At 52.0% G+C, this 18344-nt stretch overlaps 1 pseudogene; it reads right to left on the bottom strand.

Annotated features, from left to right (window-relative positions):
• The window catches only part of LOC131478237 (transformation/transcription domain-associated protein-like), a 72569-nt pseudogene extending 55183 nt beyond the window's left edge, over positions 1-17386 (bottom strand).
• Positions 17387-18344: the final 958 nt, after the last annotated feature.

Here is an 18344-nt window from a genome sequence, read left to right as displayed (position 1 = left end):
TTCACACCATGGTTTTTCTGTTCCCAAGTGCTGTTGATCACATCACTCCCTTCAACTTCACAGCACTCAAGACAGAAAGGAACAACATTATCGTTCTCATTTCACAGAGGAAGGAGGCCCAGAGAGCTAAGGCTGCACTGTGGTGTACCTACATCAGTGTGTGTGTGTGTGCACATGTGCATACTTCAAAGAGAGCTATAAAAAAGGGCCAAGGTGTTAAGCCAAGGCAGAAAATACAAGGGTTCCCCAGTTCTAACAGGGCTCATACATTCTTTGGGGAGCTTCCTCTTGGGAGGCTGCTGGCTGGCTGAGTTCACACTATGAACATCGCAAGAGGTTTGGGAGAGGGGCATCCTGACATGGAGCAAACGGGGAAACTTTGGGTCTGGCTTCCCGTGCCCTGACTGGAAACATGCGTGGCACCCAGACAAGTCACAGCAATGATACTAGGACGACTCTGCAACAGACAGACGAACAGGTCACCGCACTCAAAGGCACGACGCACTGTCCAGTACAGAACCACAGCACAACTAACGAGTCACAGCAAAACCAGTACGACAATGACCCCCTCTTGCACTTCCACTGAAATTCTCACCTCTACCCCTTCCATGGCAGGCTGAACCAAAACAAAAATTACAGCATGAAAAAAGGCAACAGAAAGGTCAAAAAGAAAAGAAAAGAAAGGGTAATCTGTTCTTCACATTGCAAATCATAAACTGACTCTAATCGGTTGTTCTCACCTCAAACTGACAGAATGGAGACAAGGAACACCTCCCGCACTCTGGAATGCTTTCCTGAGGATGAGTAGGAAAGTCAGCTTTTCCATTTGTGATATTTGCAGAGAAACTTCCAGACACGCCGACACCGTCAGATGATTGGGGTTAACAGGACAGTGAAGACACAACAGTCAGAGACACAGAACTTAACGGAAGCTCGACAGCCACAGAGGAAGAGTGGCTCACAGCGGACCTTGCCCCTTGGTCACACATCAGCAAGAGGGCTTCAGAGGGTGATCGGAGGGGAGAACCTGTGAGACCCTGCCGCATGCCAACGCACTCACACAGAATCTCTTGGGGAATAATTCAAGATTATACGTGAGTGTTAAGACACTTCCACAAATGGCGAAAACCACCCCTTTCCCAACTGTCTCCAAAAGAGGGCAACCCATCCGGGGCACGTGAGGATGCCACACACAGGCCACTCCAACGAGCAGGGTCACCCTATGAAGTGACACAGTCTATGTGACACTAGCTGGGAGGGAGGGCTGTGCACTCACATGCACACATGTGTGCACACAGACCTGAGGTAAGCAGATCACACCTCTGCAAACTGGCCCTCCTCAACATGGTGACGGCTGAAACCTTTGATCACCAGGGGTACAGGAAGTCATAAATTTAACATCTCTGCAATTCCAGTTTCTCTAGTAAGCAATCATATGCAGGGATTCTTCCAAACAGGTTCAAAATAATGTCTATGTGTCATTTGTCACCCAGAAAAAAATGAGCAGAGCTTGACAGCTAAACACAGCCTGGCCCAGGGCCTGAGTGATCAGGCCAAGGCCCCACCTCTGCCTTTGGATGCCATGGCTCCTTAAATGGTGCACAGGGCGATTAGAGTGACACCCCCGGGCCCAACTCCAATCCCTCCACAACTGCCCCCGCCTCCACATCACTGCCGGCAAGCTTTAGGAGAGCCTTCTGATTTGGTGGAAGTCATCTAGCTACCTAGCAGCTGTGTTCCTGACAAGCTGGTGAGAGCTGGCAGGGAGTGGTGAGACCAGCGGCCATTCCCAGGACTAACACACCCAGGAGGCCCTCATTGTTCTCCACCAAAAATCCCACACCCTCTCAGGGGGCGTTTCACAACCATTTCAAATGCTCTTCTAGTTTTGCTTGGTTGGCTGTTCAGAGGCAGGAGGAAATGAGGCTAAATAACACATCTAGACATAGAATGGTTAAAAAAAAAAGCAGAAGAAGAAAAGAAAGCATAATAAAGCCAGAAAAACTTAGAAAGAAACCCAAGTTGGATGAAAAGTAGCATTCCACAAATAGGCACATCAACAGAGGGCGCATGTGGGTGTGAATCTGATCCACTTCTATGGTCACACCTTCTAGAAACTGTGAAACAGTAAAGTTACAAAGAGACAGACAATACAGAGAGAAACTTTTGTGTTGACTCTGGCATCACATGTCTGCCTTTCCTTGGGAAACTAGCATACCACTCACGTATTTCAGAAATGTGTGATGGCTTTACTTATAACATTTCAAAAAACTCAGACGATGAAACAAGCAAGAGACTTATTACAACCTTGTGTGAGCATGCCGGGGTGTACAGACACACACACACACAGCCACCTTTCTCATGCTGGCTTCCTGGCCTCCTGCAGCTCACTGTTGGCAGACCAATGGGTGTGTGCACGCACACGAGCGCACACACACACACACACACACACACAGACACACACAGAGCCACCTTTCTCATGCAGGCTTCCCCGGCCTCCTGCAGCTCACTGTTGGTGGAATTGAGTGCTTTGAAGAGTGCAGCGATGATCTTCCCTCTGGACTGAGGAAGGTAGTTGCAGGCTGCGAGTGCATCTTGGGAGAGAGAAATCAACGCAATTTCATTATGAAAACCAGAAACATACCTAAACAATTTCTCAGAGGATCAATAATGTGAACCTCTCGCCCGTTTTCTTACTATCTGCTCCCAGGAAAAGTGGCTGATAATACCTAAGAGGGATGTCAACAGCCAACCACAAAGGCTGCGGTGGAGGCGGACGTGTAGACTGGCAGCTGAGACCCCGAGGAGTGTCTGGGTTCCAGTCCCAGCCCTGCTTGCATCTGCACCTTCCCACCAGCGCCTAAGCTGGCAGGCAGTGGTGGCGGCTCAAGGAGTTGTGCTCCACCACTCAACTGGGAACCCTGGACTGAATCCCAGACCGCCAGCTTCAGTCTGGCCATTAGGAGTATTTGAGAAGTGAGCCACCAGATAGATTTTTCTGTTTCTACCTTTCAAATTAAAAACAAAGAAAGGGGAGGCCATGAGAAACCTCACACCTTCTGAAAGGAGGAAAAGCTCTGCTCCAAGCTATCCTCAGTCACAGCAGTCACATCAGAGCCACTGTCCAGGGAACTGACACACAGCTTCTACCCACCACCCCTGTCTGCTCGGGCAGCCCCCATCACATTTGGGGATTAAGCTCTAAGTGTCTGAAAGCACAAACATTCTTTGGAGAGGAGACACACTACAAAGGCTAACTAAGGGCAGTGAATGGCCCTGGGATGCACGGCGGGGAGTCCCCAGACATGCCCTCCACATGCACTTCCCACCAGTGGAGTGTCCCTGGCCTCGCCTTGTCTCATCTTACCAATTGACTTCTCAGTAAACTCACCTCTCACTCAGAGAGGATTCTGGCAACATTTTACTAAGTGTCCAATAATAATTAAGCAAGAGTCAATTAAAAAAGCTTGTTCTGGGGCCTGGCGGCGTGGCCTAGCGGCTGAGGTCCTCACCTTGAAAGCCCCGGGATCCCATATGGGTGTCGGTTCTAATCCCGGCAGCTCCACTTCCCATTCAGCTCCCTGCTTGTGGCCTGGGAAAGCAGTGGAGGACGGCCCAATGCATTGTGACACTGCACCCACATGGGAGACCCGGAGGAGGTTCTGGATTCCCGGCATCGGATCGGTGCGCATCGGCCTGTTGTGGCTCACTTGGGGAGTGAATCATCGGACGGAGGATCTTCCTCTCTGTCTCTCCTCCTCTGTGTATATCTGGCTGTAATAAAATGAATAAATCTTAAAAAAGAAGAAAATATCTACCAAAAAAAAAAAAACCTTGTTCTGGGTAACACATCCAAACACTGTCAGTATACACTTTGCACAATCCTTACGTGTAGTGACTCAAGTTGCAGCAGCAGCAGCAGACTTCAGGACCCACCAGGTGCACAAGAGCTGCAGGCCCTTTTCTGTATGCTGCCTCTACAGGACAGTTCTCTTAAACACCTGAGTCACAACTACAGAACACACAGCTACTATACAGAAAGAATTCTTACATTCTACTCATGCATACAGTCCCCTGACATCCCATTATGTAGTTCAGGAAACAAATCAACTTGTTGATCCCACCTAAAGATCACAAATATCACAAGGATCAGATAGTGGCAACAGCAAAGCTGTTTTTCTTTTAAAGATGTATTTGTTTCTTTGAAAGACAGCATCACGGAGAGATCACCCACCTACTGACTCACTCCCCCTGGACTGCAACGGCTGGGGCAGAGCTAGCTTTATCCGAGTCCTGCACGTGGATGGTTGGGCCCAAGCACTTTCCCAGGGACATCAGGGAGCCAAACTGGAAGCAGAGCAGCCAGGACTAGAGCTGGTGCTCATATGGGACGTGAGCACTGCGGGCAGCAGCAGCTTAACCCACACCTCCAACACCTGCTGCCCATCTCCGATACACATGAACTCACTCAGGGCTGTGATTTGCAGGGGTACAAGCGACGGGAGGCTTTTGTAACAAGGCAGCTTTGTCAGAGCAGAGTCTTCCGCCTCACACAAGTTCAGCAGCTGGAAGACAAAATGATGACATTTAGCCCATTGATACTGTAAAGGCATGCTAACCTTGCAAGTACCACAGCACAGCAATCTTCCACACACACACAGCAACTCACCCCAATCCTGAAGCACTCAAGTATCCAGGTGAACAGAGCTTCCTCACTCACGGCGGCGCAGGCCGTCAGCACCGCCAGCTTCTGCCCTTAGCTGAGGTGCAGCTTATAACGCAACTGGACTCCAGACAGGCCAAGGGACGCTGTCTGCCCATCTCCCAGGAGCTCTTGGTCCTGCCTAAGCCAAAAGCATGTCACTGACACAAGGGCCCTAACAAGAGCTGGACCACATGACCACAGCATGCACGCTGAAGCAGAAAGCACAGGATTTAAAGACCAGGAAGGACAGCTTCCTAACCAGAAACTCAGACTCAGCGGGGACCATGGCGTCCTGCTTGCTTTCACCTCAGCTTCCCCCGACAACTCCTACAGAGAAGTGACTGATATCCCAAAACTTTTAAATGGGCACTGGTCACTAGCTCACCACAGGACTCTGAATACAGGAACTCGACTGCCTCCACAGTCTGACTTCTGTCCATCATTGTCTAATATCACCACACTGGAACGTCTACGGTGACAAACATTTGCCATGGGAACCAGCACTGTGGTACAGTAGGCTAAACCTTCACCTGTGGTGCCAGCATCCCATATGAGCACTGGTTTATACCCTGGCTGCTCCACTTCTGATCCAGCTCCCTGCTTATGGCCTCGAAAAGCAGCAAAGGCTGGCTCAAGTTGTTGGGCCCATGCACCCACGTGGGAGACCCGGAGAAGGCTCCTGGCTCCTAGCCATTGTGGCCAGGGGGAGTGAACCAGCAGAAGGAAGATTCTCTCTCTCCTCTATGTAGCTCTACCTTTCAAATAAAAATAAATCGTTAAAAAAAAGAGCAAGTTTTCAGCATTGTTATTTGGATGGAGGCAAAGCAGCAGGCTGAGCTCGCATCCACGCTTCCCAGCTCACCTACTCGGTGGCTCGGACAACACAAGCATCAGGCTCAGCTCCTGCAACTCCAGCATCAGAACCAATAGCATCTACACCACAGGGCACCCCCGGAGCCCACCAGGAAAGTCCAAGCAGCCTCCACATACTGGCTCCAGACATCAGACTGATTAAAGCAGCGGCTAGTGATCTGCTGTCTAAGACAAATGAGGATCCTAAATCAGAGCCAGGCCAGGTCCCCTGGAAGGCTGACAGGGTTCCAAGGATCCAAGGCCACCAACACTATGCTGCACCTCTCCTGTCCCCGGCCTCCCTTCCACCAGATCTAGGAGCAACACATCTGCACAGAGCCCAGGGCCAGGCCAGGGCTGGTTACCTGCATTATTTCCCGAGCCTTCTCTGAACGCACACAAAGACGGGCTAGCAGACACACGGCAGCACCATGCACGCGCCTCCACACCCACACCCACCCCTACCTCTGTGTGAACACCTTATACTCCACCACGTTCAGGTCCATGGTGAAGAGTTGAGGCTGCAACATGGTGCAAAATGTGTTGCCCTCCATGAGGCCGATCTGTGCGTTGGTGGGCTGGTGGAGCAGCAAGTGCTTCTTGGGTGGGACCATGTCCTGCAGCACCTGGGAGAGCCAAGGAGGACGCACCACTCACTGGCTGCCCTCAAAAGCACAGTGTCTCAACACAACACTTTCCAGCAACCAGTCTGAGAGCCAGTGCTGTGAGAACAACATCGGGAAGGCGGGATGTGCCCTGTGCGACGGGTTAATGCCCATGACTCATCAAAACTTCTCTAAAGATGAAGAAAACACAACAACACTACCATACAACCACCAGACTGTGCTACAGGGGCTCAGCAAACTGTCCCAGCCCTGGCCCCAACAAGCTCCCAGCCGGTGCCAGCATCAGCTACTCCACGCACAGCGGAGGCAAGAGAGTAGGCAGAACAGGACACAGGAGGATCAATGGAGCAGCACCCCAGACTTTCAAATGAAAAGCCACCTCCAAAGTTCATCCCAGTTACCCAGGTGCCAGAAATCTCACCTCTTTGTGGGGCTCCATGATCACCGTCACACTTTTCCCGGTGACCTAGGCCAATACCTGCAGGGAATGCATAGCCTGCTTTCTCATGGTGGAGTTTGGAGAGGTGACTTCTCGCACCAGATCATGTGTCACGTGGTGGAAAGACTTTTCCTTGGCCGCTACGATCTCCTCGGCTCGCTCCCCGTCCTTCAAGGGAGTCGCACACCTCATCAGGAGCTGTTCCAGGGTGGTCTTGGCCATGGCCACGGCCCCATTGGAAACCTGCAGGTCAGGGCCATCTTAAGACAAAGGCATTGAGGCCATGTGTTACACACCACATGCTCTGCCTCTCACCCACCTGCGTGCCACCTGCTGTCCCAGGGGCAAATAGGGGTGGGAGAACCATGCCTCTCACAGCAGCTGCTTTAGGTAGACTACTGCAGAACCACTCAGTTCTTCTGGTAAGTTAATTCCTGCTTGTCAGAATACATCCGCTAGGCAGGACCCTGGCACTTAGTAGTCAAGCCAGTAGTGCTGTCATATTTTACTGGTGTGAATTACAAATGCAAGTGGGTTCATGAAGGATGCAACTTGGAGGACGCATCTGCACACATGAGGGCTGTGCCTCACTCTCCCTCTTCAGCTGCACCCCAGTGAGTGCTTCGGCCTGTGACCACCCCTAGCAAGTTCTGCACTGTCCTTGTACAAGACACTGTCATGAAACCCGAGTCTCAGCCAGCCCTCCTGCCAGGCAGCTGCTGGCACAGCCACCAGCCCAACTGCCCTGCAGGTGAGCAGCCTCCGCTGAGCGCTCGTCACCCACCTCTCCAGTCAGGTCCATCATGACAGAGGAGCGCTTTGAGGAACATCTGCTGGTTCTGTAGAACCCAGGTGAGAGGAAGCCGCACCATAAGGAACTTGATGGACACAACACCACACAGCTTCGCATACCAAGCCTGCTCGTAACAGCACGCGCACAAGTGCTCCACGATGTAGGAGAACAGAGGCAGCTGGCATGCCTGAGGGAGACAGCAAACTCAAGTGCATGGCTGCAGTGGCCTGCAACCTCCACAACGGCTTCAGGGGCCAAGGACCACTCCTCAAATGAGAAGACAACCCTTCCTTACCCTCTCCTTGGAGCCCAGGATGATGCTTGCGACATCAAAGATCATGGCTAAGGCCACCTCTCCGATTTTGCACAGCTCCTTTTCCTTATAGGCCATGCAAATAGCTATGGCGTCAATAAGAACCGGAGGGTCCACCCCTGTGGACCCATTCTCTTCACTGTGAAACATGGCAGTGCTGGGATGGCTGCCCACCTGGTAGCAAGGCAGCAAGAATGGACCTGAGAAGAGAGGGGAAGGCATGAGACGGAATTCGGCACATAGCATGAACACTCATCCCTCAAGCTGCAAAACTATGTCACTTTTCCCTGGGAGTGAGCAGCCCAGTGCAGCCAACTAACTTAGAAACAAAGGGCCTGATTCTAAGACTAGTTTTCTGAAGTTTTTCCATTACCCACTATATTGGTTTCCCATTATCTCTAGTTACTCTAAAAGCAAATTTGCTTAAAAGAATCCCAACCAGCTATTTTAGGTTTATCATGAAGTAGATGAGGGACATGACATGGGAATGACTTGAGTTATGCTCTGCACAGCTCTGTGCAACAAACAGGCAGTGGTAGCAACAACAGCAAGCTATGATGGAGAGTGCACCCAGAGACCAGGCAGCTGCAGCAACCAGCAAGCAGCGCCTCACAGGTACCCAGCACCAGCCTGGCCAAGTGCCTCACAGGTACCCAGCACCAGTCTGGCCAAGTGTCTCCCAGGCACCCAGCACCAGCCTGGCCAAGTGTCTCCCAGGTACCCAGCACCAGCCTGGCCAAGTGTCTCACAGGTACCCAGCACCAGCCTGGCCAAGTGCTCATTCGTATAGCACAGACTGTTCAGGAGGAGGAGAGCAGGCACCAAGTTCTGCGCACTGCCTGCCAGTCTCAAGTGTGAGGAGCTCTGAGCACACAGCCAGGAGCAGGTGGTCTGACTGCTGCTCCTCTGCCAGGAGACATCAGAATGCACAAATGCACAGATCGTGGCCCTGATGACAACTGGCAGGGCCACGACTGTCACTTACAAGAGCATCATCTGTACTAATTTGATCATGAAAACTGACAAACCGAATTGGTCTTTTACGTCAAAGAGCTTGGGTGGCCTGGCAGCAGGTGGCAATGCCTGTTCCAGAGAGCAGAAATGGGTCTTGTAGTGGTTGCCCAGCAGCACAAACAGTAAGCCAAAGCTTAGAAGAGATCACCCAGGAGAGGTAGAACACCATGAAATAGATCAAAAGCCAACCTGGCTTTGAAGTGCAGCGTCTACAAGTACTCAAACCCCATCTCTCAGAAAGACAAGGGCCAAAGCATTCAAGTGGGCCTAACGTTACCCAGCTGACATGTGGTAATGACCTTCCATCTTCCCAACATCCACCACCAAAACACTCTGACCAGCACTGTGAGCAGTCAGGATGCACAAGCCCAGAGGCAATGGGTTGCTTGGAGCTGCTCCCTGCAGCAGTCCTCACTCACCACACTGCTGGGCCACAGCCACCATGGTGTAATGCCGAATAAGGCTGGCCACAAAGGGCAGGGTGCTGGGCTGCAGATCCCTGATGACGGCCGACATGAAGGCCCCGGTCAGGGCCTGCTCAAATGTCTTCTGAGCTGGCGTGTCCTGAGCCTTGTAGCGATGGGAAATGATGACACTGGGGATGGTCTTCTCTGTGAAGCTGAAGACAGAATGAAACTCACCATCAGACACCCAGCCCTGGGCCACTGGAGCCACACAGCGAGGCCTGGGCAAGTTCATCTCCCTACCTGAACTCCAGCACCACCTGACATTGTGAATGAGTCTCATCATGAACCTTTATGGCCAGTGCCACAAACACCCACACGTGTCCTTAGTATGAGCTTGGGCCATGGCATAGTCTTTTTGTCATCATTCCCTATTTTAATAAAGCCAGTGCTTTGATCTTTGATAGTTAAATAAACCAAAATTCTAAGAAGTAACTTCAATCAACGATCCAGCAAGCATGAAAACACTATACCCCGAAGGTATAGTGAAAAGCCACAGCGAGAACAGACTCACACAGGCCAGCCACCCTAAAGCATTTCCTGCCAGTTCCTGCACCCAGGCAAATACACCCAAAACAGAATGTTCAGAAAGGACAAGCTACAGTACCCAAACCTTTCAAAAATGGTGCAGGCTTCTTCCAACTTCCACAGCTTCAACAACAGAGCCTCTCAGATCTCACCCCACTTACCCCCTGCCACGGTTTTGCTTCTGAAGCTGATAAACCCACTGGGACTCGGCATTTCCACACACAACACCTTTAGATGTGAAGAGGGTGGGCACCTGCCTCACTCACCCACCCACAAAGCCATCTCAGCTACTGCCCCACCTGGGACAGTGCTCTTTAAATGCCCCTGGGCTTGAGGTGCTCCAAGAAGCCTCCTGGTTCCCACTTCCACTCTTGCCCAGTGGCTGCTCAGCAAAGCAGGATATAGTTGCCGATACTGTGACACTGAGAGTAAGCCCACCTTGGCCTGAGCCTGTCCAGCTCTTGGTCGTACCCACTGCAGACCATGTGGGAAGTGAGCCACAGTGGCAGAAAGAGGCATCAGGCATGGAGGCCACCAAAGGACTCAGGGCAAATGGGTCGGGAGCCTCACTCTCTCAAGCCATAAACCCACATGGAGGCAACAAACAAGGCAGATGGTAAACAGCATCATCCCAATTCCCAAGCACCCCAAGTTCTCCTCCACATTCTGGAGGCCAAGAGAAGCATCCCTAGGTAGAAACGCATGCTCTTTCTGACTTGAAGAGGCACATAGCCAACACCGAGGACCCAGGAGGTCCTCCCTAGCACACATTCCCACTGCGAGATGCCCAGTTCAGGCAGCAGACAGCAACCCACTTGGGGTGGGCCAGGAGCTGGTACAGCGCATGCTTGTTGTCCTCCAGGCTCATCATGGCCACCAGGAAACACTTGATCACTTCCCATGCCTGCCGCCGGTAGTAGGGCTCTGTGTTGGCACTCTTCAGGCAGTCCAGAGCGGTTTCAATGGCCTGCAACAAAGGTACACAAAACTATAGTTTGTATTGAAAGCATAATTTTGACAAGTTTCACACGAAGCCACACACAGAACAATCTAACATCAGGCATCCCTCCTATGGCACCCCCAGTCCGTCACGATACATGGGGTGGCAGGATCCATGAGCAGGTAAGATGGCCAGGGGAGACTAAGGAGATTCGCTGAGCCTGGAAGTCTCTGAGGACAGAGTTGCTGGACTGAACCAGATTCTATGCCACACACAGAATGCCCGTTTCTCTCTCTCTCTTACACACACACATACATCCAGACTCTGTGTCACACTCATCAAGGTTCTAGTAACAAGACAAGTTTCCTGAGGCCATACACTTCGGTCTGGGCCCCAAGTTCAGCCTGAGAAATGGCTTTCCTGAGCTCTTTGAAAGGGAGTAAGGTCAACCTAACTACTTTTTGGAAAACCAACACAGCTGCATACACTCTTCTCTTCATTTCTTTTTTTTTTTAAGATTTATTTATTTTTATTACAAAGTCAGATATACAGAGAGAGGAGGAGAGACAGACAGGAAGCTCTTCCGTCCAATGATTCACTCCCCAAATGAGCCACAACGGCCGGTGCAGCGCCGATCCAAAGCCGGGAACCAGGAACCTCTTGCGGGTCTCCCACGCAGGTGTAGGGTCCCAAAGCTTTGGGCCATCCTCAACTGCTTTCCCAGGCCACAGGCAGGGAGCTGGAAGGGAAGTGGAGCTGCTGGGATTAGAACCGGTGCCCATATGGGGCATTCAAGGCGAAGACTTTAGCTGCTAGGCCATGCCGCTGGGCCCCTCCTCTTCATTTCAATGAGCTCTACAGCACAGGAGAGCACAATCACACACACAGTCACAACTCAAAACTCCAAGTCACAGCATAGCGACTCTCTCCCACCCAAACAGCTCCCTCTTTCAGGGGACACCAAAGTTGGTCATCCTTCCAGGGAATACAACTTTGAAAGCACGTAAGCATGCACACTAATGTTGCCTGGTGCTTCTGTGAAACAGACGGAGTGTGCATGCTACAGCCATGTATAGAGCTCTGATGTCGGACAATCACGCAGAAGCCTCTCGGGCGCAGACCCACGGCAGTGAGGGACAGAGTTCAAGGGCTTTTCCTTCTGCCTACAGGGCTCTATACAGTTGGCAAACACCACAGCAGAAAGCATGGGACCCAGCGTCACCTCCATCACAGAACTGCACCCTCAACACTCAGCTCGCTTTTTGATCGGGGTTACCCTAAGTGCCAGACATTCCTGCAGGTCACAGTCTCGATGAGCTCCAAACACCTCTAGGACAAGGCCAAATGTCTCGGCCCAGCGACAGTCATGCTCCACATGCCATTTCAGTTCTTAAAATCCCAATCCTCTCATTCCTTCAAAGAACCTCAATTACGGCTACAAAGGTGGAGTCTTGAGGCCACTCCAGTCCGACTGAGCCTCACGTGTCCCTAGAAGCAGGGGTGCTGGGACGAGAGTTCTCAACTTCAGGGCCTACATCCTGTCCTGGTAGGCTGACAGGACTGGAGAGATTGCCCCAAGGATGGCGGGTTGCAGTGGCTGACCCTGCCTCTGCTTGGGTGTCCTGAGCCTCAGCCATCTCTGCCATCCCCACGCTGCTCCCGCACACCTGGGCCAGCACCTGAGCTGCCTTTCAGTACCCACAATGCTGCCCTTGAGACAGGCTGTCAGCCAGCATCCCGCCCCAAGCGACCCAGAGGGAGCCCCAGGGATGAGAGTCAGCAGTGCAGGAAAGTCTCCTGGCCACTCTGGAGTGCAGCCTAGAGACCCCTGGCATCTGCAGCAGCCAAGTCCCTGCCCAGTAAGCAGGCATCTGACCCCTACCTGGACAGAGTCCTGTGTCCTACAGGGACCGACAAGCAGCTCAGGCCTCCAAGGCCCATAAGCAAGAGTCGGCACAGCAGCTACACGAATGGCAACCTCGAGCCTGAGCACATCACACCCTCTGAACAAAATCTGTGCCTTCACACTGTCTCCACCATCAGCTGCTCCTTCTCCAGGACTGGGCCAGCAGGCACCTCACCTTTCCTTCTCTGTCTTCCCTCACTACCATAGGACTGCAATCTTAGGGTCCCCATCCACGGCCACACAGGGAGCAGACTGCAGCGCCAGCGAGTGGTCAAAAAGCAAGGCAATTGCAAAACGAGCTTCCGTTCAACACCCCTGGTATCGCTGTCTATGTTACAGGACAGCAAATTCAAGGTGCACAAGCCCACATGAGTGCAGACAGACTCCAAGGATGACAAAATCCTCAGGAAAAAAAAAACAGAAACTCGAGCATCTGGCGCCCCCTGCTGGCACTGGGGGTCAGCACACTTACCTGCATGAGTTCAGTGCGCAGGGGCTGAATGTGGTCCTGAAGGAAATCGGGCTGCAGGTTGTCCACACACAGCTCCAGAGTCCGCAAGCCTTGGCTGACCAATGTCTGAGAGCCATTGAACGCGGACACCAGGGGATCCATCAGCATGGGCAGATAGGGCAGCAGAGAGCTCAGCCTCACAGGCACTGTGAGACAGCTCCACGAAGAGGTCCTTCATGTGCTGCTTGTGCAGGCCGCTCTACAGCATGTTCAGACCTGTCAACGAGAGGCGGAGACTGGCCAGCACCTAGCCAAGCCCATGCACAGCCCAGCTGGCCCCTCTCATCACAAACACCAGCACCTAGCCAAGCCCGTGCACAGCCCAGTCGGCCCCTCTCATCACAAACATCAGGAGCAGGTGCTGTGTGCAGGACTCAGTGCCCTGCGACAAGCCCTGTACCCACACCTGCCACCCCTCCGCTGGCGCCCACAGCAGGCTGAAGGCAATGACTGCAAAACCACATTTCACACTCAGCATAGTAAATCTCATCTAAACATGATGCCCTTAAACCTTAAACTACATTTTAAGTCATTTTCCAAAACTCCTGTTACACTCTTTAGAAGCGCCATCTGAAGTCACTGACTGCTACACGTTGACAATTCACAGCCTTCCTTATTCAGGCTCCCAACAGAACACAGCTAAGACCTATGCTCTGAAGGAAACATTTGTTCTTCACTAGGAGCAGCAGGACAGTGTGTGTGCCGTGTGCCGAGTCCCTCCCTCAGCAGCCAGCACTGGACCAAAGCCAGGAACCACAGGGCAGGAACCCAACCACCAGAAGCATCACTGCTGCCTGCCGGAGGCCACCTCAGCAGGAGCTGCCATCGGGAGCTGGAGCTGCTCCAACAGGGGTGCACATCCTAACTGTGGGCCCTGGGTCTGCCTCAGGACATTGGTTTTCAATTCCCCTTTTGCATACCATGGAGCCAACCCACCCATATTAATGAAGATGAGCAAGTGTTTGCTGAATTCCTGCCTGCCGCTGCCCCTCTTAGTGCCAACAGCCAACAGGGCACCCAGCAGGGCATGCCCATGTGGCACTGGCTGCAGCAGAAGAGCTGAGAGTTCACCGGGAGGCCACAACAAAGCACTGGGGTCAGATCCAGGACAACAAAGGATGATGATGAGGGGGCCTGGTGCCACAATCCCGGATGATGATGAGGGGGCCTGGAGTCACGCTCCCGGGAGAGGACCCCCAGCACAGCCAGAAGGGGAGACAGGCTGGGGACGGCAGTGTGCATACAGGGAAGATGCCGAGTGGTCCAGCCAGAACGACTGCAGACAGATCAGGCCTGGATGCATGAGCCCCAAAACCCTTCCCAGAGGACTTCTGGCACACCTGAGCACAGCATCTCCTAAGCAGCTTTTCACAGCTAAGTACTCATGAAAGAAAAACCCCTTGGACAGAATTTCAAGTCAGTTCACACCCACAAACACTGCATGGACCCAAACTGCCCTTCAAGTGAGTATTTTCAAAGCATTCTTGTCCCTCGCCCTCCAGTGCTGATGTCGGACAGCAAAAGGCAGGCCCCCTACCCTCCTGCCTGCTGACAGAGCAAACAAAGCTGAAGCATATATCCTACTCACCTTCCTCCACACCTCAACCCCGCCCGCAGTCAGAGGCCCACAGGGGCGTGCAGTCCTCAACTCTCTCTACTACAGAAACAATATTGAAAAGAAAATTAACTCATAATTCCAAGTCACAGAAATTGTAAGCTCCTGTTCATGCAAATTACAAACTAACTAGAAAATACTAACAGCCTGTTTTTTCCTTCCTTTTCTCAACCTAGGTATCCCTGATCCACGTTTTCTAACTCTTAGAAGACATTTTCTTTCTAGACCTGCTTCCCACACACCAAAAAAAGACAACCAAGTCATAACTCCCCCAAACCTGTTCAACTCTGAGGACGAAAGGCCTGAACACGGCTCCCTCAGTGTCCCAGAGCAAGGTCAGGGAAAGGTCACACACTGCCTCCCCAACCATAACCTTTGCCAAGTACAGGGGATGAACCCAACTGCCACATGTGGCCACACACAGCCATGCACAGCCACACAGAGACACACCTGGCCACACACAGCCACACTGTCCATGTCCTTACCTTGCAGGAGGTTTGGGAGGAGGGGTAGGAACTCCTGGTACAGGAGGTCATGGCTACCCCCACCAATAGAGCGCAAGAGCACCCGGAGCAGCAGGAAGTAGTTGTAGAGCTCCTTGGCAGTCTGCGCAAGCTCCATTGAGCTGTTCAGGATCTTGTACAGATGAGGCTGTGGGGGAACAAAGGATTAGTGGGCTGCAGGCAGGGAGGCTGCCACGGCAACCCAAGAGCGCCAGGTAACTGACCAAGGAAGTCCTTGCTGCCGCCCCTGTGCCTCACATTCACTTGGCCTCCCTCACGTGGCAGTTCTGACGTGTGCCGGGCTGCATAACACGACACCTCTCGGCACACGTACGACAGGCAGTGCATAGTCGCTGCCCTGTGTACGGTGGGAGTACAGTACAGACTGTTTTCTGTGACATTCATTTTGGCACAATATTCCAATGCCCTAGCCTCTCGGTGTGTCCTATGGGGCCAATCTGTCTTCTTCACCGCATCCAGTGCTGGCAACAATGAAAGCACTTGAAGGGGTTGCAGTACTACCTACCTGGCCACAGATCATGATAAAGTCTTCTGCATCTTTACCTTGTCTGTTTTTTAAAAAGATTTATTTATTCATTTTTATTGGAAAGGCGGACAAACAGAAAGGAACATCTTCTGTCTGATGGTTTACTCCCTAAGTGACCACAACGGCCGGAGCTGAGTCAATCCAAAGCCAGGAGCCAGTTGCTCCTCCGGGTCTCCCACGCGGGTGCAGGGTCCCAAAGCTTTGGGCCATCCTTGACTGCTCCCCCAGGCCACAAGCAGGGAGCTGGACGGGAAGCAGAGCCACCGGGATTAAAACCAGTGACCATATGGGATCCTGACACGTGCTAGGCGAGGACTTTAAAAACTACGGCATTGACCGGGCCCTACCTTGTCTGTTATTACAAACATCAACCTCTACAGTCCCACTCCCACTGTCTACACCCTCACTTTCCCCTCAAAAAAGCTCTCTTCAGATGCAAACAGTGGCAGCATACAGCTTTCTGTGGCAGCTGAACACTATGCCTTAAGAGGAAATGAATTCTGACAAGGTTGTTTTTGTTCTGCCACGTGCTATTCTTAGCACGTAACAGCGGAAAAGTTTTGGGCATTCTAGACTCAAGTGATGAGCTCTAACTATGCAAACTTCTTCATTTCTTCAGAACATGAAGCAAACACAAACCGATTCCTGGTCTTGACTGCAAATGGAGAGGTAAACACACGGCCCTGCACACTGTCACTTGCTTAAATATCAGTGGCTCCAGCTTGACCTGGAGAATCCACAGGGAGAGATTACTCGGCAGCACTGCTAATCTCAACATACAGGCTCACCCAACCTTCCACGTTTCTCCTCCTAAGTCATCAGATAACCTAAGCTCTGTTTAGAGACCAGAAAATGCTGCCACATCCAGCCCTCAGGTGGCAAACACGCAGTAATGACACAACATACTCAAGTCACCCAGCATCCCCTCCGAGTGAGAATCAGACGTGAATACAGACACCTAGCTCGGGGAGCTTTACCTTCAGCATTTGCTCATTTTCAGCTGCAAACAGGGAGATGGAGCAAAAGACCAACTTGAACACCTTGAGGTACAGGTTGGAGAGCTCCACGTTGGAGCCCATCTCTGGCAGGCGGTCCAGGAGAAACTCCACCAGAATGGTAGCCAACAAGGCAGAGGTAGTTGGATTCTCCAAAAAGGAACTGGCGACAACTGGCAAGATTGAGAGCCACTTGTGAGCAGCAGAACCCCCCTCCCTCCCATCAACACACAGTGATTTGATGGGCATTCCCCAAACACAAAACCAATCCTGAATCCGACGCTAAGCTTTGGATCATTCACGCATGAAGAGAAAGCTTAATGGGACCACCGAGCTCTGAGAGCTTCAAGCACCAAATTCTACGATATTCTCACCATCAAAGACGAACAACCTACAAGCAACAAATGCTTGATTGCTACTGCCAGCTGAGGCACAAATACCATGGCCCCAACCTGGCACCGCAAGAGCATAGTACCTGCCTCTGAGGATAGGAAGATGGACTGGTGATGTTAGGCTGTGTTATGATACTAACACACTAGAGAAACATATCTGAGGAAGAATGTGTGCGGGGTATGTGGACTCACACCTGTGCAATTGCAATACTCACTGGTTCGCTCAAGAGTTAGGGGAGCCATGGGTTGAGCTGAGCATGACCATGGAACCTGCTGGCACTCATAGAAACTCGGGCTGGGAACAGACCCAGCTCATCCAGGATGCAGCACCTGTAGGAAAATTGAGAAAAATAATGTAGGGTGGTCTGGGCCACAACATGCATCAGCTCACACGAAGGACAAGACAGAGGGTACAGACTGCAGGGCTAGGGGCTAGAAACCTGTGGAACAAGTGAGATCTGGGTGTGGGAGTGGGCCTGGTGGGGGGGATGTGGGGAACTTCCCAGCTGGGCTCTAGCTCTCATGCTGAGCACATGAGGCAAGCCTGGCTAGTGGTCAGTCCGGACAAGGCTGAACCACTTATTTTTGAGTATTTCTAGTGGAGGGGTAACTGTTGGATGTGGCAGGGCCTGAGAAAATCTTGTCACACTAGTATATGCAGGATCCCAGATGGAATGTGTGTCATCAGGATTGCCCATCATAGCATCTGCTAGCATGAAAGGTGGGGATGGCAGAAAGTTTGGCAAGGCTAGGGGGCACCCAACCCCACTGACCATGAGAAGTGAGCCTTGGGCTGGCTAACCTGGTTAGGCTGCAGCATCTGTTGGTAAAGGCCAAGATGGGTGATGGTCTATGCCAGACTGTGTCAGAGCAACCACTGGCATGGGGAAGCTCTATGGCTGGGAGCAGGTGTTCTCAGGAAGCTAAGAGGATGCCCTGGGTAGGGTATGGTTCCCACTGGTGAGTGCAAGAGCCAGAATGGGGGGTGGCAAACGGGACTGGACAGGACTGCAGTCTCCCTCAACATGCATGTGGACGGATCTGGTGTGTGCCAAACTAGAATAGGCTCTAGCATCGACCTGGCTTACAAAAGGAATGGTAGGTGCACCATGCACTAGCTAGGTCTCCACATTTGCTGAAACACACAAGAGTTCTCTGTGGGAGCAGGACATTCAATGCAACTTCATGGCACACACTGGTA

The sequence above is a fragment of the Ochotona princeps genome, chromosome 2 (genome assembly GCF_030435755.1).
Source record: "Ochotona princeps isolate mOchPri1 chromosome 2, mOchPri1.hap1, whole genome shotgun sequence".
In the NCBI taxonomy this organism is placed as follows: domain Eukaryota; kingdom Metazoa; phylum Chordata; class Mammalia; order Lagomorpha; family Ochotonidae; genus Ochotona; species Ochotona princeps.
This window is presented reverse-complemented; position numbering and strand designations above follow the sequence as displayed.